Raw genomic sequence first — 6,461 nt, forward strand, 5'->3', positions numbered from 1 at the left:
GTGGCACAGTGGTATCTACCGTGTCACGGAAGTCCTAAAATCAGTCTGGTGGCTTGTTTTCCCTTCTCACAGTCAACTTTCTTCGATTTTTATGAAAAAACGTGTGTGTTCTACATGCGTCTTAGCCCCAGGGGATTTAAGCTCTATCAACCCAAAAACGCTCATGGCAATAAGGGTTCATCCGAGTTTTTAAATCCACCCAAACCATGGAGTCGAGTTCGATTTCATCACGAACTCGCGGAGCCGCTTGTTGGCATACACCCTCAAGGGAGGTTGCCTTACTAACGCGTACAAACTCTTAACCATGGTACCCTTTTGACACCCAAAGCTTGACCAATAGTTGAACATAGATCTTGACCTTAGGTTGCGAACTTTTTTTTTTTTATCATCGTGACTAAATGCTACAGGTTTGTTTGGTGCTAATCCTCACGTGTTTGCTCTTTTTGTTTAACCCATGGCCGAGGGTTTTTATTTCCACATAATAATTAGTACAAACTAAAACTGATTAAAATCTGGAAAATAAGCAAATTTAGGCCTGAAATGGCGCACCGTGTCACGGCAGGTTTTCCGCGCCACGGTGTGCAATGCCGTGGCACGGTGCATTACCCCGTATGACGGTGCTCTGTACCGTGTCACGACAGTCAGCACCGTGACACGGTGCCTAGGAGGTTAGTCCAATCAATTTTTTTTTGGTCTTCATGCATGCTTTTGTGGTTCGTATGTCTGGTTTGCTGTCCCATCTAGCTGTACGCTCATAACACCTGTCCATAAACTTCACTTTATCACTCACATGTTGTGTTCACACACTTTTTCCGTTAGTCGTGCACCATTTCTTGACCGTATTTTAGGGTAGTCTTTTGTCGTTTTTTTTGTGTCCTTTTTTCGGAGTAAGTCGGATGGTATCCTCCCATATTCTTTTTTTTAATAAAAATGAATAAAGAGAATTTCAAATTTCAAAATAAATAAGTTTTTTTTTCGGATGGGTTAAGGTTAAGTTTGGTCATTAAAGGTGTGTTTGTTTCGGTGTCACAGCACTTGGTCAAGAAGCAGGGGTAGATTGTTACGGTTCGAGTCAATACCTCAACAACCTCTTATACCAAAGAGGCGTACAAGGAAACCACCACAATCATCTCCACAAGATCCATCTCCAGTCTACTTTCAACCAATGGCTACTAAGGAAGATATTGAGAACATCAACAAGACAATTGAGATGTTGTCTAACATGATGCAAACACTCACCACTAGAGTCAACACGGTAGAGCAAGACAATCAGAACAATGTCACTATCGCTGCAATGGACAAGATTAAGGAACAGATGAGTAAGATTTCTGAAGAATTCACTTATGTGGAGCATTTTGTCATCTCTTCGTCCATAAGGGACAAGCTTCCTGAGAAGTTTTCCACAGCTGACATTCACAAGTTCAAGCCTACTAATAATCCGTTTTCCATTTGAAGGCCTTTTTTGTGACCATGGCTCTTAAGGGAGTAGATGTGACACTCTTCCCTACTGTGTTCCCTCTTTCCTTAGAGCATGCCTATCAACAATGGTTTTACTCTCTGGAATCCAAACATGTTGCGACTTGGGAGGATGTCGCTGAAAGCTTCATGAATCGTTACAAGTGTAACATCCAGGCCAAGACTTCTGAATGTGAACTCTCCATTCTCAAACATAAAGAGAATGAAGGCTTCACCACTTACTTAAGCAAGTGGAGGGAAACAACTGCGCTCTTGGTGGATCCCAAGGAAAAAGAGATGGTTCACTTGTTTATTGCCAATTTGACTCATAAGTACAAGCAACACTTGAAGTTTCTGCCTTTGAGTACCTTTGAAGCTGTATACGATATTGGAATCAATATCGAAGGTGAATTGATGAAGACTGCTGGTAGCAACAATAATAACAACAACACTTGGAAAAACAAGAAGAACGACACTTCTTCTTCTTCGTCTTCCAAGCCCAATAATGCTACCAACAATATCAATATCAATGATGTGCTGGCCCTTAATGCTCCTCCTTAAAGATTCCAAAGGCAAAGGAGGGTTTACACGCCTTTGGGAATGACTTATGATGCTACTTTTGATCGCTTGCATTGTCAAGGACTGATCATGCCAATTGGACCTTTTCCAGAACCTCGACCAGAGAACAGAACCGCTAGCTATGAACCCAATTCTCATTGCAAGTTTCATCAAGGCAAGGGTCATAATATTGAGAAGTGTTGGAGGTTGAAGGATGCGATCCAAGACCTGATTGATGCTAATCAACTTCCTATCCCTCCAGGGGGCAAGAAGCCTAACATTCATACAGATCCTCTTTCTGATGCTTTGGCTATCATGGGAGATGAAATCTCCTTTGATCCGTCAATACTCATTCAACCTGTGAATGAACCTTTGCCGGAAGTTGTATTTGTCTCGAGCTATGAAGAAGTGAATGGAATTTGGGATAGTGACGATGAAGACGTCTATCTCAAAGATATAGCATGTTCGTCTCTTGGTACAAGTGAAGATGTTTGGGGAGACCTTGAGGTCAAGGTTCTCACCAGAAGTGGAGGGTTGCAACAACCTAGTCCACTTCCACCACAATCACAATAAATAGTTGATCCCATCGACCCTGTGAACAACGATGTGGTCAAACAATTACAAAAGACCAAGGTGGAAATGAATTTATGGAAGCTTTTAGCCACCTCTCACGAGCATCGAAAGGCTGTGATGAATGATGTGGTGAAAATAGGAGTTGATGATGATATGACTCCTCAAGGACTGGTCAACTTTCTCACTACTGAATTGCCAAGTACTAGCAATTTGATTTCCTTTTCTGACAAGGATCTGCCCCCGGAAGGGGACCAACATAACAAGGCCTTACACTTCACTGTGGTGTGTAGGCAGATGAATGTTCCAATGAGCCTGGTTGATAATGGCTCTGCAATCCATATGCCCACTCCGCACTGCAACGAAGTTGGGCATATAAAATGAAGAATTGACTCTTTCTACTCAAGGGATTCGCGCTTATGATAATACTCGCCGTCAAGACGTGGGTACTATCATGCTAAACATAAGTACAGGAGCCATTGAACGTCGCACCAAGTTTCAGGTGGTGGACATTAAGGCTTTTTTCAATCTGTTGTTAGGACGTCCTTGGCTTCATGAGCTAAAGGCGATCCCATCGTCGTTGCACCAGAAAGTGAAAGCCATAGTTGGAGGGGTTCCAATTACCGTTGATGCCTCCCCCATGCGTATCCAAGTTATCGATACTCCCATTTTCCATGTTGAACATGATGAAGAAAATGAAGATCTCTGGGGGTTTTCGCTCGATGATCTACTCATGATCGAAGAAGAGGAGAAGTGTCATCTCGACTTCGATCCTTATTCAAATACCAATGTTATTGCCATTATGAAGAAGCAAGGGCATATCCCTAGAATGACCCTCGAACTCAAAAAGAAAATGGTTGAACTTTGGGGCCATCCTGGTGCACCTAAGAAAGATACCGTTGGCTTGAGATTCAAGCAAACAAAAGAAGATATGAAACAAGCCCTCCTGAAAATGAAGGTTCGCAATAATACTCGAATCATGAAGACGGAAATGGCCATGGATCCATATCCATTCACCCTCAATGGCCAATATATCAAAGAAGGGGAAGACTTCCCATGTTATGAATTCCCTAAGCCTTTCGTCCACGATGGGAGGCGCGAGCCAGGATTCGAGATGTTCCTTGATTGTGATTTCATCGATGAAGGCGAAGAACTCTTCACAACTGAGAAACCAGTTAGCCCAAGCTCTGATGATTTGAATATTAACCTTCTTTTTGGACTAGAGAAGAATGAATCCAAGCCTGTCTGCAATGATGATTCCGAGCTCATTCAAGCTATTATATCAAGCAAGGATTTTGACCCCTCCGAGTTAATCGTCCAGGATGATAATATTTCAAAGGGATGGCGCAAGACAATGAAGATCACTACGCCAAGCGGAGAGAATTTGGAAATAACCGCTGGCGAAGGTCCTATGTTTGATGAGTCTGAGTCGTCTGGGTCCGAGTCCGAGTCTGAGTCTAGTCTGTAGATGAGTCCTTAGGGTATGAGGCCGACCCTCTTTCTGCTGTAGAATCTAATCCCGAATCTCTTGTTGAGCCTTCTCTTTCTGTCCCAAATAATTCCGGCGAGGTCACAGCTGACCTTACCCCCCTTGATGTAATGACCAATGAATTCAGTAAAATGAATACCTTTGCTTACGATGCGTGTCATTCCCCTAACCCTGATCAATATTGCTTTGCTAATGATATAAATAACAAAGAAATAATAAAAGCAATGGAAGAACACGAAAATAAAACAACAATTATTGAAGATACAAAAACACTTAATATTTCCAATGATACGACTATCAAAGAAGTAAAAATTGGATTAACACTAAGTCAAGATGAACGCAAAGAGCTAATTAACTTGCTTAGTGAATTTGTTGATGTATTTGCTTGGTCATACCAAGATATGCCAGGAATTGACAGGGATATAGCTCAGCATACGATACCACTCATTCCAGGTATGAAGCCTGTCAAACAAAAGCTGCGCCGTATGAAATCGAATGTGGCTCTCAAAATCAAAGAAGAAATCAGAAAGCAATTGGCCGCAGGTTTCATTAAAGTATCCAAGTATCCAGAGTGGATAGCGAATGTGGTTCCAGTTCCAAAGAAGGATGGAAGGGTCAAAATGTGTGTTGATTACAGGGACCTCAATAAGGCAAGCCCGAAAGATGGGTTCCCTCTACCTCACATTGACATTCTGGTCAATAACACAGCGAACCATGCACTCCTATCGTTCATGGACGGCTACGCCGAATATATTCAAGTATTAATGGCCGAGGAAGATATGGAGAAAACCACATTCATCACACAATGGGGTACATATTGCTGTACGGTAATGCCATTCGGGTTGAAAAACGCGGGTGCCACCTACCAAAGAGCAGCCACAACATTGTTACATGATATGACGCACAAAGAGGTGAAGGTATATGTCTATGATATGATCGTTAAGTCAAAAGATCGCGCAGGCCACATCATTGCACTTCACAAGTTCTTTGAAAGACTCCACAAGTACAACATGAGATTAAAACCAGCAAAGTTTGCATTTAGGGTCACATCAGACAAACTACTTGGATATGTGATCAGTTCTCGAGGGATAAAAATTGATCCCACAAAAGTCAAAGCGATCATGGCCATGCCACCGCCCAAGAACGAGAAAGAAATTCGAGGCTTCATTGGAAGGCCGCAATATATAAGTAGGTTCATATCAAAACTCACGACGATATGTGAACCTATATTCAAGAAGCTTAAGAAAAATGTCCCAGTCACATGGGATGACGATTGCCAAAAAGATTTCGACAAAATAAAAGATTACCTGGCAAACCGACCCGTGCTAGCGCCAACAATGCCTGACTTTCCTCTTCGACTCTACCTTACGATCACAAGAGAAACGATGGGAGCAATGCTAGCACAAGAGATCGAAAGCAAGGAGAATGCAATTTACTATTTGAGCAAGAAGCTTCAAGGATACGAGACACGATACACACCGCTTGAAAATTTGTGTCTCGCACTTGTGTGGGCCGCATAGAAACTAAGACATTACATGCTCACTCATACAGTGCATGTCGTGTCCAAGATGGATCCTCTCAAGTACTTGTTCAAAAAAGCAACACTCAATGGTAGGTTATCAAGGTGGATAGTCAACCTTGCTCAATTTGACTTGAAATTTGTACCACAAAAAGCCATCAAAGGTTCTACGTTTTCTGACTTCTTAGCAGATTTTCCGCTAGAAGAAGTTGAGAAAGAAGAAGATGAGTACGATTTCCCTAACGAAGATTTACTCATGACCGAAGATGATAGCTGGACGCTCTATTTCGAGGGAGCTTCAAACCAAAAAGGTTGTGGTGTAGGAGTCTTGCTCGTATCACCCAATGAAGAACATATCCCAATTTCCATGAAGCTCGACTTTGATGTCACCAACAATGCCGCAGAGTACGAGGCATGCATTTTGGGATTAGAAACAGCTGTGGCCTTGGGAATTAAGAGGCTCAGAATCTACGGTGATTCATCACTAATCATTAACCAGATCTCCAAGAGATGGAAGGTGATAAGTGAAAGTCTCGCTACGTATCAAGCTCATTTGGAAACTCTCACGGAGCAACTAGATGAAGTGGAATATACGTACTTGACTAGAGAAGAAAACCAATTTGCCGACGCATTGGCTAAATTAGCATTAATGGTGCGAATACCAACAGATACAATCAGAATGCCGTTGACCATAGAAGAAGATATGAGCCGACTTATGTTCACGCACTTGATGATAAACAAGAATCACAAGAAGAAGATGAAGAGCCATGGTATACAAATATCCTTAACTACGTGACAAAAGGAGAATACCCTCCTAATACTGATAAAAGGGCACGCCGTGCTTTGAGGCTTCTGGCCTCACAGTATGTT

This window comes from Chenopodium quinoa, unplaced genomic scaffold (genome assembly GCF_001683475.1).
Source record: "Chenopodium quinoa cultivar QQ74 unplaced genomic scaffold, ASM168347v1, whole genome shotgun sequence".
Classification (NCBI taxonomy): domain Eukaryota; kingdom Viridiplantae; phylum Streptophyta; class Magnoliopsida; order Caryophyllales; family Amaranthaceae; genus Chenopodium; species Chenopodium quinoa.